Genomic DNA, 22,461 nt, shown 5'->3' on the forward strand with positions numbered 1-22,461 from the left:
CCCAAACAGTGACCAAAGTAGGGCTTGGTCTGGTACCAGAGTGGTTTGGGGTTAAGGCTGGTCTTTAAGAGGAAAAAAAACAAAACTTCTTTTCTTTCTTCTCTGTCCATTGGCTCTGTGACCCTGGATATCAGTTAACCTCTCAAAACTCTAGGCAACTCTCCAAGACTGTTGAGTTTCCGACAAGGTACTGACCAGTTCAGGTAGAGGGAGTTCCTTATAGCACGGAAATCACAGGCATGGCTCCTATCTATGGTATGTTCTTTTTCTAAGAGGTCAACGTTCTGGGGTTTTTTAGGCTTCGTGAACATTTCACTGGGGAAATTCAAACCTGCTTTTTATTATCATCACCCAGCTTGGGGCCCTGTACTAGTGCATGTTAGTCACCATATGTGGAGTCCAAGGACTTGTGTGTGACTCCTCCCTTTGATACTCACTATCTATGTGACCCTGGAAAAGGAACTTCACCTCTGAATGTCTATTTCCTTTTCTGTAAAATAAAGGGGTTAAATTTTATTCCCTTTAAAGTCTCTTTCAATGCTTAATTTATAAACCTACAGCTGTTACATACACACATGCCTGTTGCCTGCTAGCATGCCTATTTACAGTGGGCAGCTAGGTTGGATGGAGCGCCCGGCCGGCCCTGGAGTCAGGAGGACCTGAGTTCAAATTCAGCCTCAGATTACTCGCTGTGTGACTTACTAGCTTTGTGACCCTCGGCAAGTCACTTAACCCTGTTTGCCTCAGTTTCCTCATCTGTAAAATGAATTGGAGAAGGAAATGGCAAATCACTCCAGTATCTTTGCCAAGAAAACTCCAAATGGGGTCACAGAGAATGGGACACAATTGAAAAGACTGAACAATAACAACAACAACAACAAGGAATTTAGACTTACTCCTATTGTAAATGTGGTCAGATCCGTGATTTGATCTTTCCAGGAGGTGGACACAAACGCAAATGAGTAATTTGTCTTCAGTTTATGGTCTTGGAGAATGACCTGGGGTCACTTGCTCAGGGTCATGTAGGCATGCTATGACAGAGGACATCTCTCACTGTCTCTCTTTCTCTATCTCTCCCTCTAAACACACATAAATATATGCACATATTTATATGTACATATATACATATGCATACATATATGTATATATGCATGTATACATGTAAGAAGAAGAGTTGGACACAGCTGAAACTACTGAACAACAACATGATGTGATGGATAGTTTAACAAACATTTATTGTGTCAATGGAGTACTACATGAGGTATGGGGGTGGGGGGAGCAGGAAGAGATAAAGCTTATATAAATCACAATCTCTGGGGGCAGCTAGATGGTGCAGTGGATAGAGGACTGGTCCTGGATTCAGGAGGACCTGAGTTCAAATCTGGCCTCAGACATATAACACTTACTAGTTGTGTGACCCTAGGCAAGTCACTTAACCCCATTGCCCAACCAAAAAAAAAAAAATCACAACCTCTGCCCTTAAGGGACTTAAAGTCTAGTTTACTAGGTTACAAAGTCACAAAGACGCAACACAAAATGATACATGATAAATAAATTAGAAGCATGCAAAACAAAATGCTCTAGTTTGTCAGATAGTGAAAACATTGTTACTAATTCAAGCACAGAAGGTTTCACGGAGAAGCTGGCATCTGAGAGAAGTTTTAAGGGATCTGACAGTGAGAAAGAGGACCTTGAAGGCATAGAATCTAACAGGAGAAAAATTCACGGAGGTGGGGAAATGTAGGGTATAGATCAGTCCAGTGTGTGCCGAGTAGCCAGAGGAAGGTAGCATAAAGCAGGTGGCACCTGATTGTGGAAGGGAACTGAAGGATGTTTTCTACCCTTCCCCCATTATTTTCCCTTTTCCAGGTTAAGCAACAAAAACAGGGGCAAACTGTTAAAATGCAAATATATCACTTGTCCCTCTAGGTCTCTCCCTTTAAGACTGTCAGCATGCATCAACACCTGGGGTCCTGAGGTGAAGTGATATTTGTAGGGTAATTCTGAAGGAAAGGATGAGGAAATAGCACGTTAGCATGAGGGGTAGCATGAGGGCTCAGGGACGCAGGCTTAAAGCACTGGGAAGTGATTGGCCGGGGTTTAGGGTAGAGAGGGGATGCACCTAGATGGAATACAGAAAGAGGGTTGTATTCACCAGACAGAATTTGAACCCAGATCCTGACTCCAACAGGGTCAGAGAACTAAGGCAGGACTAGACTTCATGAGTATAAAATCCTGTGATGAACAGCTGGGGGAATTCATAGTTTGGATGAGACTTAGTCGTAGCCCTCAAAGAGGTTCTAGTACAGTAGAGGGACAAAAGAAATTAAAAACAAAACAAAAAACACTGTCACAGATAATATCACAGAGTATCAAAGACTTAGAGTGGAAAGGGATTTTCAAGAGTTACAAACTGAAGCCCAAAGACATGCAGTGACTTGCTCAAGGTCACACAAGTAGTTCATAGCAAAGCTAGGATTTGAACTCAGGTCCTCCAAATCTAGAATTTTTACCATTCCTTCACCGCACTTCTCTAATTAGTTATAAAGCAGCTGGGGCTAAAGTTAGAGGCAGTTAGGTGGAGCAGTGGATGGAGCGCTGGACCTGGAGTCTGGAAGGCCTGTGGTCAAATCTGGCCAATCACATAACCTCTGTCTGCCTCAGTTTCCTCAACTAGAAAATGGAAGTAACAATAGCAGCTACCTCCCAGAGTTGCTGTGAAGATCATTATCTAAGATAGTATTTGTAAAGCACTTAACACACTGCCTGGCATATAGTAGGCACTTAATAAATGCCTGTTCCCATCCTCTTGCCAAAGCAAAGTGTTGCATGCAATTTAAGTGTGGAATAGAGTTCCTTGGAGAGATGGCAATTGCATTATGCTTGAGAGGATGTTCCTTGCTCCCCTTACCCCCATCTCCCTTTTCCATCTTTTTCAAAGTACTCTGCTGGTCTGGTGGGCTCTCATCATTCATGTAAGGAAATCTAGAATCACCTAACCAAAGAACCTAGATAGAGCAGAATGTTAGAGCTCCAAGGACTTAATTTAGAGATACATTTGAAGATGAGGGGGTGGACTTGCTTGGGAATCAGTTACTAAATTAGCTGGCACATGCCTCTTTTTCTCTCTTGCCAGCATAGGTTCCTCAGTTACCACAAGAAGAGCAGAGGTCCATCCATTTCTTTCACACCCCAAAGGCAATGTCTTAGGAAGGGTCCCTTGATAGGAGGGCAAAGTTCCTCCATCCTGTGCAATCCACCAAGTAGTTCCAGTCTAGTCTGCAATCTGTCTTTATGACTTCTCTTGTATTTTCTTCTTTTAAAAAAATCCATTAACATCATTGCAACAAAAATTTAGAGCTAGAAAAGACTTCAGTTACTAACTAGTTCAATTCCCTCATTTTAAAGAGGCAACTGAAGTCCAGAGAGGGGAAGTAATTTGCCCAAGGTCACACAGCTGATAATTGTGCAGGGTAGGATTTGAACTCAGGTCTTCCTGATGCTGCTTTGATGATGCTCTCCTCTACACTACCTAGCTGCCTATAATCTTTTGATCCTCTCTTCAGGGCTAAAAGATCAAATAGGATACATTATGTGAAAATACTTTCTAAACTGAGCCAAGCTAATTTTTTTAAAAGAACAGACCTACAGTGAGGACTGCCTCCAGCAGAACAAGTAAAATAAACAACTGATTATGGAAATAGGAGGTTGAGAGTAATGCATTAGAAAGTAGCTCCTGCAGGGACAGGCATGTTAATGATTTGGAGAGATCTTGTTTAGGAGGGAGGAACTGCGTGTTGGTCTTGATAGAGCCATAAGTGTGAAACTGATTGGGAAAAAGCTCTGCTGGTAGTTGCTAAAAGTTCCTTGTTTTCTGGGTGGGCGAGTTTACATATAACCAGATAACAGAGCTGCTGTTGCTGTGACCCAGGGCAGAAAACTCTCTGGATTTTTCACTGCCCCATACACACCTGTCCCCTAGGGGATCTGATGCTGTTCCCTAGTAAATTAGAGATTTCTCCTTGATAGATGCTGCTTGAGGACATCAGCCCTGCCCCCACACACCTGCAGTACCTATTCACTCCCTGCTACCTGACAGGAGTCTCTTTTGGAAACACTTAGCCTGTTTAAGGGCCACAAACAATGGGAGGGAAATTCAGGACACAAACAGGTTGGGTAAGTTACCTGCTCAGATACTCAGTCTTCCCCACTCATTTCTAGCTCACCCTTGCCTCCAGTCCAAGACAAAGCTATTTCTCTCTCTTTCCTGGATCATGGAAGAATCAGTCGACAAAACACTTTGCTTAAGCACTCATTATATACAAAATACCATGTTAAAAACTGTGTAGAATAAAGAAGTTTAGGTTGGTTTGAAGAGAAAGGCAGCATGGTAAAGTGGATAGAGCATTATTCGAAGAGTCAGGAAGACCTGGGTTTTCATTCCCCCTTAGATACTGATAATAGCTAATATCATTTATATAGCACTTTAAGGTTTGCAAAGTGCTCTCTGTTTTAACACATTGGATCATATGTACAAGCTGTGTGATTGTGGGCGAGTCCCAACTTCACTGGGCTCCAGTTTCTTCATCTCTAATATATCTTGAACTAAGACAGAAGGATGGCTTTGGGCAAGTCATTTGACCTCTGTGGGTCTCAGTTTCCCCATCTGTAAGTTGAGGCTGGACTGAATGACTTCTAAGGTCCATTCTAGCTTTAAATCGATGATCTCATGACGTGGTTGAGCCTCATATTTCATTATAGAATGATACATTTAGAGCTAGAAGACACTATAGAGGCCATCTAAGCCAAACTCACTTTACAGATGAGGCCCAAAGAAGTCAAAGTGACTTGTCCATCCCTCTGTCTCAATTCAAGATTGTCATCTTATGCAAAGAGAATTCATTTAATAAGAATTTATTTAGCACCTTGTTGTCACTCATCCATTTAGCACCTAACTTTGTGTCTAATACTCTACTAGGCACTGAAGAGACAAAGACAAAATGAAGAAGTCCATGCCTTCAAAGAGTTTACATTCTAGTGGAGGTTCCACCCTTTAAACAGATAGATTAAAGGCAAGAGGAGAGAGGGAGCACTGAGTACCCACTAGGGATTCAGGAATGTTTTCTCATAGCAGATGGGATCTGAGTTCTGCTTGTAATAAACTAAAGATTACAAGAAGTAGGAGGGAATATTCCTAGCATAGGGAATAGACTATGTAAAGACATAGAGGTGGAATGTCAAGTTTAGGGAAACACAAGTAGGCCTCAGTTTCCTTATTTGTAAAATGAGGGGGTTGGACTATTTGATCTCAAATGTCCTTTCCAGTACTATAACTTGTGATTTTACAATCCTTAACTTTCCTTAAACTGTGACTTGTTGACTCTGCTGTATATTTCTCACTGAATTTCCTTGATCTAAACACTCCCTTCTTTGGGTGGTCCTCTATGCCCAAGTCCACTTCTCTAAGTCATTTCCTGCTCTAATAATTCCAAACTGGCTGCACCACACAACCTGTTTTGATGATCCAGTCTCTTCCTTCTTTTAAACTACTGTTATTCTAAAAGCCCCAGATTTCTTTCTGCCCCATTCTCCTGCCACCTTCTCCCATTCCCCAGTGTCACCAATCCACCAGTGCAATGTAGGCCCATGAAACCCGATCCATCCCCCAAGTCATTGTGGATGGATGGGAGATTCTAGACTGCTGATGGTACCGGGGTAAGACTACAGTAAAACATAAACATGGGCTTTTCTGCATCATGCAGATGCCCTGAGGGAAGGAATGATGCTAGGACAACCAGGGAAGTTTGTATAAATTGAATGTAGGTTTAACAGCCTCATCCATCCATCCATCCAGATGGCCTAGTCATGGTGGAAACCAGAGCTCTGTAGAATATGAGGATTTTTAGCTGAGTCTGGTGGCCCATGCTTATAATCTCTGCCACTGGGTAGGAAAAGGCTGGTGAATCTCTTAAGCTGGGGAGTTCTGAGCTACAGTGGGAATGAATTGTAGTAGATCAGGCCTGTGAGTAGCCATTGTATTTCCAGCTTTGGGGAGATAAGGAAGTCTAATAAGAGGATTTTCAAAGGTCTACTGAATTACAAAAGAGAACTAGCTGTGTTTCCATGGCCAAATCATTTTGTTTCTCTGGGCCTCATTTTTCAAGGTGAAGGAATTGTAAGATGATCTCTAAATTACTTTTCAGGTTTCTAACTGTGATTCCCAGAAGAGAGAGCGTGAGATGGAGGGAACCCAGAAGGATCTGTCCAGAATGCAGGGTCTGGGCTCACCACTCCAATAGCAAAATAACAAAAACAAAGATGGGAGGGAATAGGGGAAAAAACAAACAATAAAATGGGAAGAACCCAGAAACTGATCAAGACTTATCTCAGGGACATTAAGGAAAGGTGTTGACTATCCAGAACCCAGGGAAAAGGGTAGTAAAAGACCTATACATTGAACCAATGGTTTAAGTAACTATGAAGAGATTAGTTTTGAAGTTAGGCCAAAGGGTATAGATCTGGGGTCCAAATAATAAAGGACCCCAGGCCTTCAGACATTTAAGATGGGCTGGAGGTGGAATTGAGATAATTAGCAAAAAAGAAAAGATATGGACCAAGGGTCAGGGAGCCATTAATACAGCTTAATGATTTATGCTAGTGCCAAACCAAGGGAATCTGCATATCTGTTATTTAACTAAACTGTATAGATTTTTTAAAAATTTTATGTTATTTTTGATTTATGGAATAAAACAAGCACTTCCATAACATAGTATAATAAAAAAGATGATTACACATGAAACTGCAAATCTATTATGTACAACTTGCTTTTAATTTTAAATATATAATAAAGTTATCATGTAAATTTCTTTTTTTAATCCTTTTTTCTTCCCTTCTCCCCGCCCAGCCCTCACCCTAGAGATGGCTACCATTAGACACAAATATCTATGTATATGTATACATATGTGTATATATATATGTATATATATGTAAAATTATTCTATACATACTTCTATTTATCAGTTCTTTCTCTGGATTCAGATGGTGTCTTTTTTGATATGTCCTTTATTTTTAATTTGTGTATTTATAACAGTCAAAATTACTTAGTTGCTCAAAGTCATTCTTAAAACAATATGGCTATTACTGTATACAATGTTCTCTTGGTTCTGCTCACTTTGCTCTTCATTTTCATGCAAGTCTTTCCATGCCTTTCTAAGATCATTGAACTCATCATTTCTTATAACACAATAGTATTTATTTTTTTAATTTTTTTTTTTTTTTTTAGGAAATTGGGGTTAAGTGACTTGCCCAGAGTCACACAGCTAGTGAGTGTTATGTGTCTGAGGCCAGATATGAACTTAGGTCCTCCTGACTTCAGGGCCAGTGCTCTATCCACTATGCCACCTAGCTGCCCCAACACAGTAGTATTTCATCACAGTTTAAAATTTCCTCCTAATGAAGATTAAGATTTGTTGTTCCCCTTGAAAGCATTTGCTTTACTGCCATGGGAAAATCAATCAATTCATTAATCAACAAACATTGTCACATTTATTAATGGAGATGAAAAAGTGAAACAGTTTCTGCCCTCGAAGTTCTGCTGCTCTATGGGGTTTGGAGGAAGAGAAGAGGCAATATGTACATACATACATACATACATACACACACACATATATGTATGTGTGTATGTATGTATGGAGAAAGAAAGAGAAAGAGACAGAGACAGAAAGAGAGAGAGACAGAGAGAGACAGAGAGGAAGAGAGAGAGAGAATGAATATATATCAAATAAGTGCCAGACTGTTTTGGTAGGGCTTTTAAGGAATTTTAAGAGGTGATAGTAGAGAAAGAGAGCATTTCAGGAATGCTTATAATCCAATGGAAAGGCTCAGAGATGGGAGATCAAGTGTTCTGTGTGAGGACCTACAAGAAGACCAGTTTGGCTGGACCCAAGAGGGGAGTAATATGTAATAAGGCTAGAAAGGTAGTTTAGAGTCAGGGTGTGAAGGGCTTTAAATATCAAAAAGAAGAATTTATATTTTAACTTAGAGGTACTAGAGAGCCTCTGAAAGTTTTTTTTTGTTTTGGGGGGGTGTTGACATGATTAGATCTGCATTTTAATTACTAAATAAAGAAGAAATAAATAAATGGAAAGGTCATAAATCCCAGAGGAGCATTATTCAGATGAGAAAATTCTCTTCCTTTGGATTTCCTAGATCTGAAAAAAGAAAATTAACCAGCCCCTGAAAGTCCTGTTAGTGCCCTGATCACTTGGGTCCAAGGTTTCAATACTCATTTTCCTTTCAGAACAAAAACTGACATTTCCTCACCTTAATTTAATTTTCCTTACCTTAGCTACTATGATTGGACTAATTCATCTCCAATTCTGTTTGTTGCTTGTGGCCATAAAGTGAAGAAATGGCTATGTCATACAAGCACAGACTTCTTGCTGTTGTTGTCGTTGTTGTTGTTGCTTCTTCCTTTTCAAAGAGGAGCAATGACATCAGGAGGGTGATGTCTTCACTTGCAAGTGAATTGGATTTAAGTGAGGCAGAGCTGTGCAGAGTCATCAGCCTCACTCCCTCCTCCAGAATCATTGGAGTCCAGTGGCAAGACAGGTCAGGGTGACTGGCAATGTTCCAGGATTCAGTGGGAGACCGTGGGCTTTTTAAGCTCAGGTCTTTTCCAGGTCTCAGTTTGTCTGAGGCAACACCCATTCAATGGTTAGAATAGGTAAGAATTGAGACAAAAGATGGCCTAGTTTGTCTTCACAAAAGAATAAGTCTGGGAGGGGAAAAATGTAGATTTAGCACTAGAAGGGACCTGAGAGAGAAGAGACCTTGCAGAGAGGAATGATCTTTTTCGTATGCTAAGGACCACAAGTTTTTGGGAGCATCAGGGTCTAATTAATAACAACAAAAAGCTTCCTCTTAACTTCTTTCCTTGCTTTGGATTTGATTCAATTTATTTAAAGTTCCTAACAAATGGGTAGTGGCAGGGAATCTTCTATGCAAGGATCTGGAATTCTTTGTACTCTGGTGCTGGACTTTCCTAGCTTGTTCATTTTTGGGGGGTTACAGGGTAATGCATGCTTTGAAAAGAAATTTGACTCTCCAAGTAGAGCTGACAGGGTAAGAATAGTGTTTCTCCTTTTTTGCCTCCAATTTGAAGCTGAATGTTGTTTTCTCGGTGTATAATACTAGTGCTGTCACTCATTTCCACTACACAAATTAATGAGGTTTAAGCTGTGGCCACACCCTCTGGTTCTTTAGCTAACGGGTATGGCATTTGTTTTTTCTTCTTCTTCTTTTTCTTATTTGAGTAAGTAAATAGAATGGAATAAAATACTTTAAGAAAGACAGAGAAGTAACATTTAAGTTTTAAAAATACCTGCCCTAAAGTTAAACAACCTCCTCAAGGAAAAAGAAAATATATGAAAAGGACAAAATTTGTGTTCTTATATCTTTGTAGATTAACTTGAAGAATAGTGGAAAGAATTATAGGGAAGGCAGTGTTACTATGGAATGGATCCAGGGTTTGGAGTCAGAGGACTGGGTTTAAATTGGAAAAGTCATTTAACACTCTGGGCCTCAGTTTCCTCAGATAGCAAAAAGTATAGAGTTGGACTTGAAGACTCTAAAAGTCCCTTCCTGCTCAAAAACAATGATCTGATGCTATGAATGTTGGCTTTAGAAACAGAAGATTGGGGTAGGGGTTCAAACCCTGTCCTGCTGACTCCCTGTGGAGTTTTGACCAGGTCATAATTATCTGTGGGCAATACTTTATCTAGGGGCAGCAAGGTGGTAAAAATAGATGGAGTGCTAAGCCTCAGACACTTACTAGCTATGTGACCCTGGGCAAGTCCAGGTCCTCTGGATTCATATCCTGTCTCTGTCACTTCCTACCTGTGTGGCCTTAGATAAGTCACTTAACTTTTCTGTGCTTCTGGTTTCTCATTTTTAAAATGATATTGGACTAGATCAAGGTGTTTTTGTTTTGTTTTGTCTAGGCAATGGAGTTAAGTGACTTGCTCAGGGTCACACATCTAGTAAGTATATGTGTCTGAGGCTGGATTTGAACTCAGGTGCTCCTGAATCCAGGGCTGGTACTCTATCCACTGCACCATGTAGCTGCCCCTAAATTAAGGTTCTTAGCCTATGGTCCATGATTTTTTTTTAAAAGTGTTTTGTAACTGAATATCAACATAATTGGTTTCCTTTGCAGTACCATGTATTTTATTTTATTTTATTTATTTAAAAGCATTGTTTGGAGAAGAGGTCCACAGGCTTCACCAGTCTGCCGAAGGAACCTATGACATGAAAATGGTGAAGACATCCTGGACCAGATGATCTTTAACATCCATTCCAGCTCAAAATCTATAATCCTATAACTTTAAGTCTCATGTTCTTCCTCTCTCACTTCTGTTTCTGACTCTCTGGCCTTTTCCTACCATGTCTCAGCTGCTTTCTCACCCTGGAAGTTCCTCCAGTCTTTGTGACCTTCTTGCCCAGAAATATCTCTTGCTACTCCTATGTTCCCTTTCTCCCACTAGTGAGTTCCTTCCATTTTGAGGAAGCATCTATGACAGTCGTCTTTCATTCCCCTACTGACTCTGTTTTTGACTCTCTGGACTTTGCCATCACTCTTCCACGTAAATACTTTCTCTCCCTACCCCACTGCTTTTTAGATTCCTTTTATATGTTGTCTTCCGTTAGAATGTAAGCTCACTGAGGGCAAGGATTATCTTTTTTCTTTGCTTATATTTGTATCCCCAGAGCTTAACACAGTGACTAGTGCATAGTAATCACTAAACAAATGATTGCTGACTTGACTTTAAGACTGCCATATTTTACTTCTCTTTGCTAGTGTAAAAATGTTGGGATCTGGAAGGGTGGCCCCAAAATGTTATTTATCTCTGCTGTACTACCCTGACTCAATCCCTGGGGTAGGGTGGTGTGATTAAACATATCCACATGAAACACTTAGAACATGACAAGTGTAAAAACATTCTGTTGGCAAAGGTCAGAAAGTGCTATTGTGTAGTAGGAGATGGGGGGAGGGAGAGAAAGAGATAGAGAGAGGGACAGAGACAGAGATGGGGAGACAGAGAGACAGAGAAGTAGAGACAGAGAGAGATGGAGAGACAGAGAGACAAAAAAACAGAGATAGAGACACAGAGGAAGAGGAAGAGAGGGAGAGACAGGGAGGGAAAGAGACAGACATAACAGAAAGACAGAGAGGAAAGGTGGGAGAGAGGGAGAGACAGAGAGAGAGGGAAAGAGAGACACTCATATACACAAAGAGTCAGAGAGAGAAGAGATGGAGGAAGAGAAAGAGACAAAGAGAGAGCAAGCACTGTCTCCATGAGTGAAGGGGGACAGAGAACCTGCCAAGCTGGCAACAAAGAGAACTCTGGACCATGGAGAAGGGGAAGCACTTCCTGGGCAGTGACAGAGAGCTGCTGGTCAGCCACACAGGACTCCACCCTTGGACACAAAGGCCATATTGATTTTCATTAATGTTGATGTGACAAATTTAACCTCAAAGTTAATATTATGCTTCTTTGAGGGAAGAGCTGTGGTGAGCTGGCTGGGCTCTTGAGGTTGGGTGGAGGCAACCAGTTGGCTGCTTTCATGAAACAATTCAGTTTCAATTGAGGGGAGCTCCAGCCTGGTCTCCACTTTCTCTACCTACATAAAGATTTATGATATGCTTTGCAAAAAGGTTCTAAGCTTCAGATGCCCTGTTATTTAAGCCTTGTTGCAGAATAGCAGCATACTTAGGATCAAACCTCTTCCATATAACTTGCACCAAGGAAAAAGTTATGTTCCCCTGAAAAAGGGAGAGAGAACATCCTGCACCCCATTTTGTGATGTCTATTTAGTGAAAAGCAAATATATTTTGCTTCTCCCTCTTTCTTTGGTAACCATATAAATAAAGAGGCTGCTAAGATCATAAAACCAGAACTCACTTTGCTGTGAGAAGAAAAACAAGGACCAATTCCCTCAGGGCTAAATGTGTGAGGTTGTCTTTTTTTTTTTTTTTCCCACAGTGAAATCAGTTATCATTACTGATTAAAGTCACCATTGGCATTTCTTTTCCCTACCGAGAGTGCATTTATACGAAGAGTACTAGATGGGACAAGAGTCCAAGATTGAGCTTCCACCGCATCTCTGTGACCGTGGGCAAGTTCTGGACCCTCTCTGAACCTCAGGCTCCATATATACAAACTGAGGAAATGGCATAGATTGCCTTAAAGTTACCATTACCTTATGGCTACCCTATTCTATGATTCCTCCTCTAATTCCAATTCTCTATCCATCTGGCACAGCTCACCAATCCCTGAATCTCTAAAACCATATATGAAAAGTAAGTATAGTTTTTTTGGGGGGATTTAGTCCCAAAGTTAAGGGCAGTGTATAGGGTGGGTACTGTCACTGTGTCCATAGTTGTGGACTTTGCCTGGTACCATGTTGTCATTTAGAGAAAATGATGACTAGGTATTATGTTCTTGCCCTTCTGCTTAACAGTCCTATGACTTAAGGATACTTTAAGCTACTTAACCTCTTCAGATCCCAATTTCCTAATCTGTAAAATGGGGATAATCACTACATTACCCACATCACAAACTTATTGTGAGATTCAAATGCAATAATGGATTTAATTACAAATGTAGAGGGGCAGTGAGCCTCTTTCTATCTATAAATTAAATTTTTGAAATCATTAAAGAATGCACCAAGTATCCCTTGAAGGTTCTTAGGGGGAGGGCTTTATTTTGCTATTTTAGTAGATAGGAAGAAAGACCTGAAATCCTATCTTTGACATGTACTAGTTGCATGACCACAACCAAGTCACTTAAACTCTCTAATCTCCCTTTTCCTCATCTGTTAAATGGCAAAAGAAATGTTAGCTTCAATGATTTTGATCCTATAAACTCAATGCAAGAAAAAAATCTATTAAGCTACTGGCTAATCCTATTACAGTGCTTTAAATCAGGTTATCTAGTCCAACCAGTTAATTTTACACTTGAAGAAACTGAGGCAAGTGACTAACCTGAGTTCATACAAGTAATACACAAATCCACATATCCTGAATCCAAATGTGGTACTCTTTATATCATATCCAATTTCCTGTGTGGCACTTAGGTGATGTAATGAATAGAGCCATGGTCAAGAAATCTGACATCAGACAACCTACTAGCTGGGCAAGTCACTTAGCTGCTTTCTGCTTCAGTTTCCTTATCTGTAAAATAGCAATAATAATAGCACTTAGCTCCCAGGGTGGTGAGAATAAAATGAGATAGTAAAAGTACAGCACTTTGCAAATCTTAAAGCACTACATAAATGCTATTATTGTTTCTATGAGACCCAATGCAAAATACCCCTCCATGTTGATGATAGAGAACCTCAAAAGTTCTCTAAAGATTATCTTTAATGTCTTTCTTTTCTAAAAGCCTAGACCTTTGTATTCTCATCTGGACAATGAAAGGGTTGGACCAGGTGAATTCTAAGGTGATCACCAACTCTAAATTTATGTACTTATGACTAAAGTGATGCTTTAGCATTAACTTTAAACTATGGAAGTGATGAGATTGGGATCTGGACCCCAGAAAGGAAAAACCCTGGACTTTCCCACATGGCCAAATCTCTGGCGTTCCCCTCGGAAATGACGGGGTTATGTGCACACCATCCAGTTTGAAAACTCTTAGATTTTAGATTCCCCTTACCTCCTTTCCAAAGCTTCAGCCTTACCTTTTGACCTTATTCATATGCATCTTTCTTCCCTGGCCCTGAAAAGAACCTGGCTTCTGTTTGTCTCTCTTTATCTCCCTTTGAAAGCAAACTCCCCCTTCCAGTTTCCTTCATTATCTATTGTCATTGTCTGTTCAAAGCTCTCAGACATTCCAAACAGGAAATTCTCACCTGGACCCTTTTTCTCAACTGGCCTCTCATTGTGGCTACACCCAATCTCCGTTCCATTGTTTTGCCTTCCTGGCCATTTCTCACCCTTAAGCCTAGCTAGGCACCACGAGGTCCAGGACCCAGGAGTTCTGTTCACCCCAGCTTACTAGCCAATCCCATCCAGATCTCCTTAGGCCCTGCCTCCCATCACTCCAAACTACTTGGCCACTCCTAGATCCCTCTCACAATCTTTCTGTACTTAAGATTCACCCCACCTCCCATTCAGACGCTGGGAATTTTTCATGCCCCTAGAAGCTAAGACACTCACGCCTGCCCCTCTTTATGGGTATCACCTGGCTTGGGATTCACCTAGCCTCCCCCATTCAGACCCCATTCAGATGCTGGGAATTCCTCATGCCTAGAGGCTGAGCTATTCCCAAGCTTGCTTGTAAGGACAAGCATCACTTGGCCTGGCCACCTTAGCCCCCAGCCCCCATTCAGACCCTGAGAACCTCTCACGCCCAGAGGCTGAGACTCTCAAGCCTGCTCGTCCTCATGGGCATGACCTGTACTATATGTGATTTATCTTTAATAAACTTTTTCTCTGGCTGGGAGAAGATTTTGGGTTGAATTCCTTCAGGCAGATCCGTGCCACAATCTGGGGCTTTTTCCAGCACCCCGAAACCTCCCGTGATCTTGGGGTGCCTCTGTGCATCTAGGAGCACCCAAAAACCCCCCACCTCTTCATAAGGGCCAAGGAATAAGCCATATTAATAGTTAGGATCAGTCGGAAATCATGAGTGTTTGAGATGGAGAGATGTTTGTATTGCATTGATGGGTATTGTATATTAATAAATAATACAGGATTACAGCCAAAAGAGAATTTCAGAAATAGTCATGCTAGTCCCCTCAAACACTTTCCCATCTTCCATCTCCTGTCTTGTTATTTATCTCACTGGTTTATCCCTGAATGGGTTTAATGTCTCCCTCATTTCCTGACCCTTTGTTCTGTTATATAGTCATATAACTAGATGACTCCAGCCTCAGAGAAAGGAGGATAGATCCAGATAGAAAATTATATAGTCTGGGGTTAGCATTTATGTTCACCATAGCACTCTGAAATGCAGAATCTTTTAAATTCTATACATTTCAGGCTTTGAATCATGGTTGAACTTCTAAAGGTCACCAAGAGACTCAGTAGTGCTAAGGAAGATTAATGCATTTCACTGATTTGTCAAAAACCTTAGACTTCAGTTAATAGTTACAAGATCTTATTAGGGATTCTTCTGTAGCACTAGATTTTAGGCTCTTCCTCTTTGGTGGGGAGGGATCAAATTTGAGTGGTGATTAGAAGAGACCAGGAGGGAAGTGATATAGTTCTTGGTTACTGGGGAACTTAGACTTGAGATGACAGACAAGTGGACAAAATGGTAGCAGTTCCAGGGCAGCTAGGTGGCACAGACACTGTGTGACCCTGGGCAAGTCACTTAACCTCAATTGCCTAAAAATAAAAAAAAAATGGTAGCAGTCCCCTTTGACTTGACTAGGTCCACACTTGCCCTGTTCCATGAATTGTGAGATTTACACTATTAGTAGCAGTCAGTTTGGTCAATGGTAGGGCACTGAAGAGAAAGTCACCAACATTAGGAGTTGTTGCTATTGTTCAGTCGTGTCCAACTCTTAATGACCCCATTTGAGGTTTTCTTGGCAAAGATACTTAGAGTGGTTTGCCACTTTCTTCTCTAGCTCATTTTATAGATGAGGAAACTGAGGCAAATAAGGTTAAGTGACTTGCCTAGGATCACACAGCTAGTAAGTGTCTGAGGCTAGATTTAAACTCAGGAAGATGAATCTTCCTGAATTCAGGCCTAGCACTTTATCCATTGAGCCACCTAGGATCCAAACAGTACCCAGACAGTCTAAAATGGAGTTGCAGAGGAACTGGTGGATGAGTCTAGAGTGACATTTGCTACATTGTCAAGGTTTGCTAATTCCTATATTAGAAAGGTTTCATTGACTCTACACTTGCCACTCTGGTTTAGCTGGCTTAGCCTAATGACCTTGAACTGTGCCCTAGAATTCCCCTGGTCTGGAAGAGCAAGTCGATTTAGGTACTCATAACTCTATTTTAAAATTCCCTGTTTTGTAGCATACCTATATCTTGGTCAGGAAGATACAGATTTGAAATTAGGCAACAGATGTCCTGCTATATCTTGTTTTATTTTTGTTATTGACTCTATGCAAGGAGTAAAAATACTGTAAAGAATTAAGCATGTTTGTTTGCATGGATGACTGATCATCATGTCAAAGTCACTTGACTGGAATTCAATCAAACAGATCAGATTCAGGGAGAAGGTGAGCTTTTCTGGTATGTTTAGAGCTATTATTGGGTAAATTCACATTTCAGAGAATTGGCCCTCAAAAGTTTAGGAGCTAATCATATAAAAGGGGACTAACAGTATCAGAAGAATGAATAGTCTTGGACACACACTCCCTGCTGTGTGCATTCGTGAGAGAGTATACCCTAGGTTTATAGCAGGGCAGGGAGCTGTTTTGTAGCTATCGTTTTAAATATGCCATATTAGTAAATACTTTGCTTTGAGGTAGTAAATGATTATTAAGGGAAAGTACACTGATAGGGGCTCATTAGTTAGAATTTTAGACAATCCACAGAACTGGGAGCAGTCACCCTCCAGGGACCCAATTGGGAGTGCAGATGGGAAAATAACACAGAGGAGTACTATACATATTAACCACATATCTTAGGCTAATGAGATAAACACAAGCACCTAAGGAGATGGAGTTGAGGGATAGAAGGTGTCCCACTCTCTGAGAACTAAGTATTTCTCTTGTGCTCCTTCTAGAGAGCAATGGAGAACATAATTGCAGGGCAAAATTTCCCAGGCTCTGCTCCTTTTGGTGAGTAGGATTAGGTGTATAGCTAATAATACCACGTGGTGGTTAAATTTGTTAAAAAAAAAAAGCCAAGGTCTCCTGCTGCAAGGGCCATCATCAGTCACCTTGACCTGTGTCTTGCCACTGGACTCAAAAAACTCTGGAGGAGAGAGTGAGGCTGATGACTTTGCACAGCTCTGCCTCACTTAAATCCAATTCTCTTGAAAGTCAAGACATTACCCTCCTGATGTCATTGGTCCTCTTCGAGAATGAAGGATGAACAACAACAACATTGTTGTGTGACCGTGGGCATTTCACTTAACTTTTCTGTGCTTTAGTTTCTTTATCTGTAAAGTGCTATTTGTACCACTCTGCTACTTACAAAAAAAAAAAATTCTAATACTCTAGAGACTTTGCGAACTCATGAAGATGGGTTTCCCAGAAATGATGCATGTCACAAGGAAACTGCTTTGAAAACCTTAAAGTGTTATGTAAATATGAATTATTATTTTTAAGACAATTACCAGGGCCCGAAGGAGAGAATTATACTAGGAATAAAAGAGAATAATCTAAATTGAGATCTGATAGGGAAAATAGAAAACTGGGCTAAGCTAGGTCAAACTGAAGTGCAACAGGGTAAATAAATGGAGAGGCCTAAATAAGAGTCAAAAATGAGGTCTTGAGGTTTACCCAAAGCCAAAAGTGGGAGGGTAGGGTATAGTCATCATAACATAGTTTCAGGAAAAAAAAAGACAAGGGGAGCAGTGTGAAGAACTGGCAAAATGATAGTTTGGTTCAAGTATGTTAGCTAATCCACTCATCACTACTCTGTCAGTGTCACTAAAGGTCTGGGCACTATCAAGCTAGAATACATCTGTCATCTGAGGATCAGTAGAGGGAAGCATAGAGAGGCTCATTACTACAAGGCTGGCTAGCAGGGGATGAATTTTGGGGAGACAGGGAAGAAACTTATAATGATAATAATGTTTTTATTGAAATCACTAACACCATCCCTTTAACTTTATTGACCAAATGCCCCTCTCTGACCACCATTTTTTATGTGTATGATTTCCCCCTCCCCCCCACAATTAGAATGTAAGTTCTTTGAGGGCAGAGACTATCCTTTGTATTTTTAAACCTAGAGTTTAGTAGAATGACTGGCACATAGCAAGTACTTAATAAATGCTTTTTCATTAATTCTTTATTTCTATTAAGGATATGATCTGTTGAAATGTGTGGAATCTTTGAAGAACAAAATGTTGCATTGTATTCTACCCCAGATATCATCTATCATGGTATTTTCAACATGCAAGGAAGCCCCTCTCTACTTTAGGGTTTTCATCTCTGCTTTAAATTCTCAGAATTATATGATCTGCATAGCAATACTTACCTTTATTGGTATAAAAAAGTCAAAGAATGATTGAATGGTAGAGATGGAAGAGATCTTAGGCATCATCTTATTCTACCCTCCCAACTTATACAGGAAGAAACTGAGGCCCAGATAGGAGAAGTTTCTTGCCCAATGTCTTGCCACTGGACTTCGATGACTATAGGAGAGAGTGAGGCTGATGACTTTGCACAGCTCTGCCTCACTTAAATCTAATTTATGAGAATGACAAGACATCACCCTCATAATGTCATTGGTCTTCTTTGAAAACGAAAGAAAAACAACAACACACAATTAATGTATTGTTCTAATCCTGAGTAATCGAATTTACACCCCTCCACCCAGCCTCTTTGTCGCAATTTTTCTGATATGAACATAAGCAAATCACTTAATTTCATTGAGCCTCAGTATCCTCATTTGCAAAATAGAAATATTTTAGGTTCAAGATAAGTTGGAAAATTGCAGTTTGCTCAAGTCAGGGAGAAGATAAAGGTGAGAAGTAGTGACCAAGAACATTCAGAAGATGGAAAGTGAGCTAAATAACCGTGGAAATGTTTGAGAAGGTTTATTATTAGTGCAGATTCCTTTTATGTATTGTTTGGACTAAAAGTCTACTAACTCCCTTACAACTATTCTGTGATTCTATATTTAAACCTTGAATTATATGATGGATAGCCATTTTAGTTAAAGTACTTAGTAATTACTTATTTTTTAGGTATTTACACATATAATCTATCTCTCTATTGTCTTTTCCTGTCTCTGTCTGTCTGGCTGTCTCTCTCACAGTTGTGCCAATTAAACAACTGCAACATTTAAACAGATGGCATTAAACAATCCCATCCAACATGTTATTTCATTTAGACCTTAGGAATTCTTTTCACAGGTGAGACCTGGATCAGTAAAAACAAATGTTTCATGTGACTCTAATGAGGTTTTTTTTTTTTCTTTTTTTTTTGGTGATCATAGGTATTGATAACACCTCCCTTTAAGTTTTTTCAGGCTCTTATTATCTCTTTTATATTCTATTATATAGAATTGTGGGATCTAATCTGAGTACTTGTCCACATGCTTAAAAGAATTCAGAAATTGAGGAAAGCATATTCCTTACTTATACTCTTGTTACTCATGAGAAATGAAATGACCCTCTACTCAGTTGAGATACAAGTTAGATTCTTTAATTTCTTAATAATTAATAGCTATTGGCTTTGCTGCTTTAACAAAGAGTTGTATTTATATCATAAAAAACATGATGTGGAGAAAAAAATGTTCTGGATTCTTTTTGACTCATTTAAGTACACATGTGGGAAACAACTATTTTGTTCATTAGTCCAAAAACTGGTACCATTGTACAACAGGTAACAGTTTACCCAAAGTTCAGGCAAAGTATCTTCTGGAATACTTCTGAATTGAATACATAGCAATAACAACAACAACAACAACATTTATGTAGCACTTCAAAGTTTACAAAGTGCTTTCTACGTGCTATTTAATTTGATCCTCACAACAACCTTGGGAGTTAGGTACAATTACTATTCCCACATTACAACTGAAGAAATTGAAGCAAATGAGAAGTTAAGTGACATGCTTAGAATCACATAGCTAGTGCAATGGGATTTGAACTCAGGCCTTCCTAACTGCAAGTCCAGAATTCTATACACCATGTCACCCAGCTGCCTGGCTACCAATAACATGACCAAAATGTCACAAGAGGGAATATTGATTATCTAATGGTTTGGACAAAGGCACAAATGGCATGATTAAAAAAATATGGAAGACCCAAAATGCTGAGCAATAGCTAGCTCACTGGATGATGATAAGGATTCAGAACAACTCATGACAGTCTAGATCAGTTGGCCAAGTCAAATAAGATGACATTTAATAAGGATAAATGTAAAAAGTCTGATGGGTTCAAGAAATCAACTTCACAAGTGCAAGATGAGGAGTCATGGTTAGATGGCAGTTTGTCTGAAAATGATTAAGGTGGTGGTGGGATGTTAGTGGATTATAAAATCAAATCAAAAGGGCACAATAGTTAGAAAGCCAGCTTCAAAGCCAGAAAGAACTGGCTGACCTCAGATACATACTGTCTGTGTGACCTTTGGCAAGTTACTAAGCCTTTCATTAATCAGGCAGTTTTCTAGGGCTATAAATTGTAGAATAGTTCTTGATCTACTTTGGCAAAGGGAAGCTCCTTTGGGGTTGGGGGTATGGGGTTACCTGGATGAAAGAATGCAGGTGTGAATGACAACAGCAAAGGGTTACCAGGGTTCTTTGGCAGCCAAGGGAGATAATGTGGTCTTAGGCTGCAGTGAGGAAGGCAGAGCTTCCAGGAATAAGGACAGAATAATTTTGTTGGACTGTGCTCTGGATATGCATGACATCAATTGTGTAGAGGTAGGCAAACAAATAGGGAAGAGCCTTGAATTCCTTCTACATCATCAAGATAATTTGGAGGAATTGTAAGTGTTTAGACTAGAGAATAGAAGACTCTTGGTTATACAATATCTGTCTCCAAATATTTAAAGGGCTATTTTGGGGAAGAGGGATTAGATTTATTCACTTTGGCCCCAGAGGGCAGAAGAAGGAATACTGGGTTGTAGCTACAGAGAGGCAAGTTTTGGCTTGCTATCAGAAAAAATGTTCCTAAAAATTATAGTTTTCCAAAAATGGGATGGGATGCCTTGAGATTATTACTTATTGGGAAAAGGCTGTACGACCCCTATGTTGTAGACAAAGGTGTACTAGAGTCAGTTCAAACTGCCTTGTGAGAGCCAATTGTTAAATTTTCACTGTGAACATTTACACCTCAGAAATCAGCAAATGCTGTAATACTGTAAGTCACACCTTCAGTTATTATTTTGTTGATTGTTCAGACTTGAGAAGGAGATGGAAAAATATCAATGGTGTAGATCTATTAATATATCACTTGTATAGTAATATGTATTCCCTATTAATATATAAATACATTAATATATAAAGTGAAAGGGGAGCTCTGGAATATAATCTGAAGGCAACAGAATTCCTTGAAAAAAATGAATTACATTTATTAAAGAGGAGAAGACACTATCCTTTAGTAAAGAACTGAGTGAAACTGTCAGTGAATGTTAATTCTAGCCCATTGGGAGAAAACATGGAACTAAGTAAGTAGGATAAAATAGTTGTTTCACTGAATCAGGGTGGCTAAATCCTCTGGGTTTATTGGAAATAAATATATCAGTTTTTGTAAAAATATATCTGGATGCATGGATCTTCCCTATTACATATATTTATACATATGTTTATATAAACATGTATATATATATATGTATACATACATATGTATATATTTGTAATAAGGAAGATCAAGTGCTTCAATAAATATGCAAATATACACGTATATGGCATAGACAGATAGATGGATGGATGGATGGATAGACAGAAAGATAGTACACTCCTTTAACTTTTTAATGTCAAGACCCTTTTGGCAATCTAGTGAAAGCTATCAACTATATCTCAGAAAAATATTTTAAAATATATAAAATGAAATCCACATGATTATAATGGGAACCAATTATAATGAAATACAATTATAAACAATAAATAAAAACATAAATTCACACATCTTAGATTAAGAACACCTGTGAAGGAATTATTATTACTACTATTTTTTTGAGGGCATATGAATTGGACTAGGTTGTTGCTGAGGTCACTTTCAACTCTGAGATTTTGCAATTCTCAGATTACTATTTATATTCATTGCAGATTATAGTATGTCTACATGGGAGCATCAAATCAAACATTTTGGTTTCAAGATCTGTAAATGAATGGCCTTGTGGGTGGAACCATCTCCATGTTGAAATATAAAAGAATGATCCTGCTTCCACAGAAGCTGAATAAATAATGGGAGTCAAGAGAAATATGGGAGCCGTTCAACAAGCACTTAATCTTAAGTACATAAGGCCTAAGTACAGTGTTCAGTGTTCTACCTCTATTTACCATGTCAGATGTCAGGTACACACAATAGAATATGCGCAGTGTTTGCATTATCCTACCTATGAACCTACAGCCACTACTAGCCAATCAGGGAGAAAGCAGAGAGCTGATTAGATTAGATAGGATAAAATAATTTTTTCACTGACCTAAGGCAGCTAAATCCTCTGAGTTTAGTGAAATGAATATGTCAGTTTTTATAAATATATCTGGATGTTTCTGATCTTCCCTATAAACATATAAAATTTTGTAAAAATGTCTAGATATTAAATAAAAGATAAAATTAAATAAAAATAAAATTAAATAAAAATGTTTAG

Source organism: Vombatus ursinus, unplaced genomic scaffold, assembly GCF_900497805.2.
Source record: "Vombatus ursinus unplaced genomic scaffold, bare-nosed wombat genome assembly UNPS02014826.1, whole genome shotgun sequence".
In the NCBI taxonomy this organism is placed as follows: domain Eukaryota; kingdom Metazoa; phylum Chordata; class Mammalia; order Diprotodontia; family Vombatidae; genus Vombatus; species Vombatus ursinus.